Source organism: Mus caroli, unplaced genomic scaffold (assembly GCF_978045245.1).
Source record: "Mus caroli unplaced genomic scaffold, Mus_caroli_1 scaffold_3, whole genome shotgun sequence".
In the NCBI taxonomy this organism is placed as follows: domain Eukaryota; kingdom Metazoa; phylum Chordata; class Mammalia; order Rodentia; family Muridae; genus Mus; species Mus caroli.
The window spans coordinates 94,945,725-94,955,402 of record NW_028227258.1 but is presented as its reverse complement, the minus strand read 5'-3'; the positions used below and the strand labels follow the sequence as shown (position 1 = coordinate 94,955,402).

The 9,678-nt window shown below is 45.7% G+C and overlaps 1 non-coding gene across 1 annotated transcript; it reads right to left on the bottom strand.

Annotated features, from left to right (window-relative positions):
• Positions 1–1,635: 1,635 nt before the first annotated feature.
• Positions 1,636–1,767, bottom strand: LOC115030760 (small nucleolar RNA SNORA17). Its single transcript, XR_003836354.1, has one exon. It is a non-coding gene; the product is annotated as a small nucleolar RNA SNORA17 (small nucleolar RNA).
• Between the last annotated feature and the right edge of the window lie 7,911 nt (positions 1,768–9,678).

Below are 9,678 nucleotides of genomic sequence, written 5' to 3'. Positions count from 1 at the left end.
GCTGCAGACGGGGCTCAGTGGGCCCTCCTCAATCTGTGTGAATCAAGGCCTCGGACAGATGGGCATAGAATTGGAGGGTGACAGAGATGACATGAGAGAGTGTGTTGTCACAAAGTGAGCACCAGTCTTATATAATACAGAAACAAAGGGGTAGGATGTCACAGCAGGCAAAATACATTGAAGTTATCTGACACAAAACAGAGGAATGACTTCAAAAGGACTTAAAAGAACCAGGTAATATTTACAATAAAGATAAAACAGCCCTCCCTGCCAAGGGTCAGCTAATGACAGGTAAGGATTTCACACCTTATTCACAATTTGTGCTACTCCTTTGGGCCTTGTGAAAGCTAGCACCAGGGGGTTCTGCTCTAGCAGACCTTATCATGAATAATGCAATACCACAACCCCCCTATTTCCTAGGCCTTGGTAAATACTTTCATATGAAAGTAACTTGGCTGTAATGAAGATTCTAAAAGTATACTTTGTTAAGCTTGCCCTGAGATTTCTATCTCTTATCCAGTAAAATACTGTAAGAAAGCATGCAAGACCCTCCACGATATTGCAGGGACAAATCTGTGGCATTCTAGCTATGGGAATGCCAAGGTTCCAGGAGGCTGCGTTTCCTTGAAACTCTTTGCCTCAGGACTGCTTCCAGGTTTCCAAACCTGTAATGCGAGTCACTACTGGAGTGGACGTTGCAGGACTCCTCACCAGCAGGACCAGGGCACAATCCCTGGTGAGGGGAAAAGGGGAGGAGGGTATCTCTTCCTTGTCCACACCACCACACAGAGAGCAGGGCCAGCTCTCCCACACTCACATCCCTAGGGTCAGCTCACTGGAAACTCCAGCAATGGGAAGTGGGAGGGGGGGAGCTCTCCTGAGAACAGCATCTGGCTAGGGGCAGGGGCAGCTTTCCTGCACTCACATCCCCAGGACCAGTTATCCTAGATCCAGGTGAGGGGTAGGGACGGTTCTTCACAGCTCTCAGATATCAGCATGTCCCCAGGTGGCAGCTCAGACCAGGGGCATCTCCCAGACCTTGGTAACAGGCCTGTGGTAACAGACCCCTGCTGCTGTAGGGCTACACATATCCCCCACCTCCTGTGGCAGCATAGGTCAGGACCCCGTCATGGTCCCAGTTGGCATCACCAGCCACTCACATCATCAGGCCATTCCTCACTACTCTCCAGTCTCCAGTTCTGTCTCTCTTCATTGTGTCCACATCCTTCTGTTTTTCTTTCCTCTTCCATTTTCCCACCACTTACTTGCTCCTCTGAGTGGCACCAGGGTCTTTGAGTGTCTGGGGTCATCTCAGGAGTGGTTTCAGGAGTGCTATGCTTTGCTTCTCTGCATTATGACACCTGGTAGGGGTCAACTCGGACATGGTCTGTGTCACTGCCCCCAGGTCTGCATGGTGCTGGACTGGTGGTCATCTCAGGCTTGCTTCTCAACTGGGGCTAACAGTCCTGGGCAGGATTCTTCTAGTCTCCGGCTCACTCATCACCCTGGGAGCTGGTCCCGACCTGCAGCCTGTGAAGTACTAAGGAGCTGGATTGGTGGTCCTCTCATGTTAGCTCCCTGTCCAGGCCCCCTGGTGCTGGACTGGTGTGGCTTCAGGCTTGCTTGTTCTCAAGGGATGTCAGGCTACTTCCTAATCATCTAGATGTTCACAGGTCAGAACACTGAGCATAGACATAGCCTCTCTTCTCTGCCACCTAGTGGCGGACATGTGACAGCAGCCACACCTGCAATACTTCTAGGGCAAGGGTGTTTGTTTTCTTGATATTAACCTGTGTGGCAGAGAGAGAGAGAGAGAGAGAGAGAGAGAGAGAGAGAGAGAGAGAGAGAGAGAGAGAGAGAGAGAGAGAGAGAGAGAGACAGAGACAGAGACAGAGACAGAGACAGAGAGAGAGAGAGAGACAGAGAGAGAGAGAGAGAGACAGAGAGGAGAGAGACAGAGAGACAGAGAGAGAAACAGAGAGAGAGAGACAGAGACAGAGAGAGACAGAGAGACAGAGACAGAGAGAGACAGAGATACAGAGACAGAGAGAGACAGAGAGACAGAGACAGAGAGAGATTCAAAGTAACTTTAATTTGTCCTTTCATAATGGCTAACAGGGTTAAAACCCTTTTCAAATATTTATTGGTCATTTTTGTTTCTTCTTTTGCAATCTGTTCACTCAGTAGCCCTTCTTGCAACTGGAAAGTTTAAGAGGCTGTTAAAAAAAAAAAAGAGGCTGTTAAATTCTTGCAGTTCTTTATATATTTCTGTCCTGCCGGATGCAGAATTGACAAGGATTTTTCCCCCTAATCTGTAGGTGGTCTCTTACTTGTGATTGTTTCCAGCATGTTTTCATTGGATGTTGTCCCATTTGTCAGCTCTTGGGGGCGATCTCATGGACCATTCCTTTAGAGGAAGTACTTGCCTGTGTGGAGATGCCCATCCAGATAAAAGAGGCATTGAAATGTTGCCCAATTTCTACAGTCACCAAGTTTCAGGTCTTAAGGACATCAATACATCTTGAGGGTTTTTGGGGAGTGTATGTGAAATATATATATATATATTTCCATCCTTCTGCATGTGGATATCCACTTTCCCCAGCACCATTTGTGAAAGAGCACCATGCTTTGCAGTGCTGGGGATGGAACCTGGGGCTTTGTGTGAACTAAGTATACACTCTACCACCAAACCAAGCCCCTGGCTCTGCAGTTATGCTTTTGACACCTGTAGAAGAAAAAGCAGCAGCAGCAGCAGCAGCAGGAAGAGGAGGAGGAGGAGGAGGAGGAGGGAGGAGGAGGAAGGGTTGACACACTTTGGTGACTGCAACCAAGTGGCTGCATCTGGGGTCCTCTGTTTTACTCCATGATAAGTTTGTGCCAGCACAATGCTTTTTTTATTGCTATGGCTCACAAGTTCAGTGAGGCCTGGAGGTTGAATGACCTCTCCTGATCTCCCTGTCTTCCCCTTCCCAGCACAAGAACTATGGATGCAAGCCATAATCAGAGCTTGATGTGAATATCAAGAACTCTGGTCTTCATGCTCGCAAGCACTTCGTCCATTGAGGCATCTTTCTAGCACCTGCTTGAGGGCATCTTTAAAACAACAAAAAAGGTAGGGACTTTGTTTTCTAGCCTTCTAGCCTTAGAACACCTCACATATTGGGTGTTCTAAATGCCGCTTTTATCTGAATGGGCATCTCTTTCCTCAGACATGTGGAAATTTCTGCTACTGAGTCTGTGCACAGTTTTATTGCTTTATTGTCCTGGACTGACTGTGTTCTAACTGCCATGTCTTGTCTTCCAGCCCTGATATTCCATTCTCTCTGTCATCCATTCTACTGATGAGGCCTCCCACTAAACTTTCTATTTAACTTACTAAAAACTTCATTTTTTTTTTGACGTCAAAGAAAAGAACATCTTTATTTCTATTCAAGTATATTATATCCTCAAAATGTATTAATAAGCATATTACTGCTTTAAAAGTCAGCTATAATAATCAGTGGACATAATTTATTTTTCTGTGCAGAATACAGACTTAACAATTCCCTGCCCCACCCCATTCTCCCTCAATTTATGTATTATCTGGGATATGAACATTTAGGTCACTTACATGTATATGAATTCTATTTTAAGAAAAATATACATTTTACTGAACCATATGTATATTAAAAATGCTCATATATCAACAAATCCCAGCAATTTAGCCTGCTACAAACACCGCCCGAATTCTCCAAATAAAATACAATATTAACATGGGCACTACTAAAGATGTACATTGCATATATTTCAGAATCATTAATCATATGAAACAAGGCATATTGCAAAGGGTTATGGATTATATATTGAGCAACAAATGCTAATGTAAAAACTTCATTTATAGAAGTTCAGATTTTCTTCGTATTTCTATCTCTTTATAGAATTCCATTTTCATATTCTATATAAACTTTATTTTTTGTTTTCTCTTGGAATTCATTAGGAGTTTGAGCCCTCTGATTTATTTGATCATACATAAGATAATTATTTTGAATTCTTTGTCTTAAATTTCATCTACTGCACTCTTATTGGGGGCCCTTACTTTGGGATGGGGGATTATTTTTTTTTTTAAAGATTTATTTATTTATTATATATAAGTACACTGTAGCTGTCTTCAGACACTCCAGAAGAGGGCGCCAGATCTCGTTACGGATGGTTGTGAGCCACCATGTGGTTGCTGGGATTTGAACTCTGGACCTTCAGAAGAGCAGTCGGGTGCTCTTACCCACTGAGCCATCTCACCAGCCCGGGATGGGGGATTTTTGGAGGATGCACCTTATCTTGCTCTGTCAAGTCTCTTATATATTTTTAACATGGGAGTGAAAGGATGTTCTAGAAGGGTGGATGCTGTTTTGTCTGCTAACTCTGTTTTGACCAGGTACTTTGAAGGGTGCAACATCAGAAATGAATGTTTCTTTTTTTGTTTGTTTGTTTGTTTTGAGACAGGGTTTCTCTGTGTAGTCCTGGCTGTCCTGGAACTCACTCTGTAGACCAGGCTGGCTTCTGCCTCCCAAGTGCTGGGATTAAAGGCGTGGGCCACCACCTCCTGGCTGTTTATTTCTTATCCTTTGTGCTATTACCTATGTTGTTAGGGTCAGATCCAGGGCCCTGGCAGACCTAACAAGCTAGACTCACCCACCTTCTTCGATGAGCCAGTTAAAGAGACATTATTTGGAGTGGACACACAGAGAAGAGGATCAGGGCGGGGGGGGGGGTTCAGGAAACGCCTCCCTTGTCTATCTTTAGGTTTAAATGAAGGCCCTGGTCAGGGGGCTTCCACCTAGCATTTTGTCTCTATTTTGTCTTTTCTGCAAGGTGGTCTGATGTGATGAAAGAACAGTGTAAAATCTCATTTGTTGCAGTAAATCTCCAATCCTAATAAGCTTGTGTAAAAACCACACAACCCAGTTATTATATTTATAAGTTGTACACGTAGATCAGGCAGATCCACCACTACACTAATGTATTCCCCAGCTAGGAGACCCCTGGCTACTTGCAACTTCTCCAGACCATGCAGCTCTGCTCCATCTTCCTTCCACCTCTTCCTCTGACTTTCCCCTCCCCTTCCTCCACTCTCTAAGACCTCTGGTCCCACCTTACCCTTACAATGCCCAACCACAGACTCTAGCCTTTATGTGACCAGTTAGAATGGTGAGAATGTTCACATGAAATCACCTGATCCACTCCTACTAGGGGCAGCCCCCCCACCTTGAGGAAGCAGAATCAACGTCAGAATACAAACAGCACCAGAGAAACCCACAGTGCTCTTTTCTGAGTCACCCTGGATGCCTACCACACTCCCCACCCCTGCCTTCCTTCTCCCAGCATGAGATTCAAGGGAAATACCAACTCCTTGTGGTACTCTCTCTCAACAGTTGTGTAGTCAAAGAGATGGGCACAAGTGTCTCTCTCCTTAGGATATCTTCAATCCTGCCAAGACGTTACAGTGCCTTCTTCTTGGCCAGACTGTAAGAGTTCATGTCTTCAGATTCCGATTCCAATTCCGATTCCGATTCCGTCAGAGTGTGCAGAGCGGCTGGTGGTCGCACTAGTGGAGAGTCCTGACTGAAGCTCAGGTGATAGGACGCTCAGTCTGGATTTGGAGTCTGACCACAGTTGCTGGTCCAAAATCCTGGCTTTATTGAGATCATGTGCTATTTTCCTTGCATGACATATAGGGACTTTAGACTTTAACTGGACACCACCAGCCACATTCAAAAATACACTAGCCACAAGCAGTCAGAACAACAGATGTGCTCATGGCTGCCAGTTGTCGTGCCAGCGTAAACCATCTTGTCAGAGAAGCCAGCTCTGAGGAAAGCCTTTCTAGTCACTTTTTGAATGGCTGTGCAAAAGATGATGCAATGAATGCCCACTTCCTCTCAGACAATGGTCTGTGCTGCAAAAATGGAAGTGCCGCTCCAGTCACTGATGATGGTGGCAGATCTCTGTGTGAAGTTCCCAGAACATGGTTGGCCCCCACCCTCACATCAATACCTTGTACTGAGTTTTCTAAGTTCTTCTTCCATTTGCTCTGGACAGCAGGACAGCTCACAGCTGTGAAGAAAAGCATAAGCCCAATATCACAAGGTAGACTTCATTTCAAAACCTTCCTTATATTCATGTTGGATCCAGCATGGCTAGCTACGCAGCTACTATTAAAAGCAAACAAATGAACAAACAGAAATACACACTAATACTGACTTCCAATGGGAAAAATAAGCAAGAACACCCAGGAAAACAGTGAAGAGCAAAAGCTGTGAAAAGGGCTCTGATCGGTCAATGAGTCACAGCTAAAAGCTTCTAAAATAAGAACGGTAAAGAAACAGAGAGGCCAGTAGAGTTGAGGTGAAACCCTCAGGAGGGAACTGAATACACTCGGGAGTTCACTGCAAAATAGTGTTGTCTCCACTCACCCCGGTGAGGATGAACTTTCACTAGATGGTGTTGGGTTAACTGGTATCCAGCTACCTCTCATTATACAAGTGAATACATTAAAAATAGTCTACCCACTGGGTTTGGATAATAAAATCACATACACTATAGGGGAGAGACAGGTGTCACCCTCTATGATTTGGACGTGGAAGATTTTCTAACTATGTTCCAAACCTCAGATTCAGTAACAGTAAAGAGCCTGGTGTGGCAGTGCACACCTTCAACCCCAGTGCTTGGGAGGCTGAGGTAGACAGACCTCTGTGAGTTCGAGGCCAGCCTCGTCTACAGAGTTAGTTTCAGGACAGCTAGGGCTATTACCCAGAGAAACCCTGTCTTAAACAACAACAACAACAAAACAAACCAACAAAAGGAGTCATAGACATAATACTACAAGATGAGCAAAACAAACCAAGCTATGATGTCACCAAGAAGACAAAAGGCAATTAAGAAGCTGGGATAGTGTTTGGTTAATGGATAAAGCCGAGGAGAGATGCCTCATGCATTTAGGATACAGGAAGAAATAATAGGAAAGCCATATACACTATGAGCTCCAACTTTGACGGGAGCTAGTATGTGCAGTTGTGGATAATGTGTAAGATAGTGTCTTTGTTAGGGTTTTACTGCTGTGAACAGACACCATGACTTAGGCAGCTCTTATAAGGACAACATTTAATTGGGCTGGCTGACAGGCTCAGAGGCTCAGCCCATTATCATCAAGGCAGGAGTATGGCAGCGCCGGGGCAGGAATGGTGCAGGAGGAGCTGAGAGGTCTGCATCTTCATCTGCAGGCCTCTAAGAGGAGACTGGCTTCCATGCAGCTAGGACTAGGGTATTAAAAGCCCACACCCACTCCAGCAAGGCCACACCTCCTAAATAGTGCCACTCCCTGGCTCAAGCATATACCAACCACCATACCAAACCACCTGGGTGCCTGTGCAGGGCAGGCCTTTTTTAAAAATATTTTTTATTAAAGATATTTTTTTGGTTATTTTATTTATTTACATTTCAAGTCTTATCCCCTCTTCCCGGTTTCCCCCTTCTCAATCCCCTCCCCCTCCCCCTGCTTCTATGAGGGTGCTCCCTCACCCACCCACCCACTCCAGCCTCACTGCTCTAGCATTCCCCTTTGCGGGGGCATCGAGCCTTCACAGGACCAAGGGCCTCCCCTCCCATTGATGCTAGATAAGGCCATCCTCTACTATATATGCAGCTGGAGCCATGGGTCCATCCATGTGTACTCTTTGGTTGGTGGTTTAGTCCCTGGGAGCTCTGGGAGGTCTGACAAGTTGATATTGTTGTTCCTCCTATGGGGTTGCAAACCCCTTCAGCTCCTTCAGTCCTTCCCCTAACTCCTCCACTGGGGTCCCAGTGCTCAGCCCAGTCTGATGGTTGGCTGAAAGTATCCCCATCTGTATTGGTCAGGCTCTGGCAGAGCCTCTCAGGAGGCAGCTATGTCAGGCTCCTGTCAGCAAGCACTTCTTGGTATCCACAAAAGGGTCTGGGTTTGGTGTCTGTATATGGGATGGATCTCCAGGTGGGGCAGTCTTTGGATGACCTTTCCTTCAGTCTCTGCTCCACTTTTTGTCCCTGTATTTCCTTTAGAAAGGAGCAATTCTGGGTTAATATTTTTGAGATGGGTGGATGGTCCCATCCCTCAACCTGGGAGCATGCTTAACCTCTGGATATGGTCTCTACAGGCTCTCTTTTCCCTTTGTTGAGTATTTCAGCTAATGTCACCCCTGTTGGGTCCTGGGAGCCTCTTGCTTTCCTGGATCTGAGACTTTCTGGTGGCTACCCCTAGCTCCCCATCCCCAACTGCTACACGCCTCTGTTCAATTCCCTGACCCTTTGTACTTCTCCCATCTCCTCCCACACCTGATCCTGCCCCCTTTTTCCTCCCCCTCCTCTCTCCATCCTTTTGAACAGCTGCTCTTACTTTTGAAGCAAAGACAGCTCCCTGGGTTCCTCCCAGCGCTCAAGTCAGTGGGTACAATATTGTCATGTTACCCTCTGATTTTCTCACTTAGACGGTTTTTGGGGTGGGATGCTGAGTATTAAATCCAGTGTCTCTTAACATATATTATGTCACTGAATTTTTATAATAAGTAAAAACAAAACAAACCAAAAACCAAACCAAAACAAAAAACAACTCTTGAATTGAAAGCAAGTTTCTATTCTTTTTTTTAAACTGTTTTATTGACATTCCAAATGTTGTTCCTCTTCCTGGTCCCCCCTCCAAGAGTTCTTCACCCCTCCTCCTTTCCTTTGCCTTTGAGTGTGCTCTCTCACCCACCCCTGTCACATACTCACCCACCCCACCCGCTCCCCACATCTCCCTTCTCTTGGGTATCAAGTCTGCTACATATGTGCTGGGACCACAAACCAGTCCATGGATGTATGATCTTTGATTGGTGGTGTAGACTCTGGGAGCTCTGAGGGGTCTGATCTAGTTGATATTATTAGTCTTCATATGGGGTTGCTATTCCCTTTAGCTCCTTCAGTCCTTCCCCTAACTCTCCCATAGGGGTCCCTGATTTCAGTCCAATGATTATCTGTGATTATCTGCATCTGTCTCCATCAGCTGCTGGTAGAGCCTCTCAGAAGATAGCCATGTCAGGCTCCTGTCTTCTGCCATCCACATGGTAAAGTTTCTGTCTTTTTAGAACAAGTTTTAACAAGATTAACAACTCCTCCACTTAATGGCTTTGATTCTTCTCTTCCCATCATGCAGCTAATTATGGACTCACTCAATAAATTCACTGGCTTATGGAAAGAATCTTACCAGTTCACCTGCCCCCTACAGAGTGCACAGAGCTCCTTTGCCTCTAAAATGGAATTGCCTGTCTCTAGATTTTATTTTTCCTAAATGCCTTCCACAGGCTCAACAGCCTACTCTGCTTGGAGACACTGCCTCCTCTGTACAGCCCTTCCTAGAGAGCACACATCACATGTAGAAAAGCTGGGGTCAGGGAGTCAGAGTCTCAGAGTTTATTAAACACAACACTGGAGGTATCTGTAGATGAGCATTCTCAGGCTGTACGCATCTGGGAGGAGAAAGCTGAACTTGCTGGTTTTTGCACACAGGGATCCACTAATCACTTCTAGACATTTATAGTTGGACCAGAGGAAGAAGGCTTTACCAGGTCTGAGCCTGACCCACAAGGGAAGGCTTTGCAATTTACTATGGGTCTGCGGCCTTGGGCCTTGTCA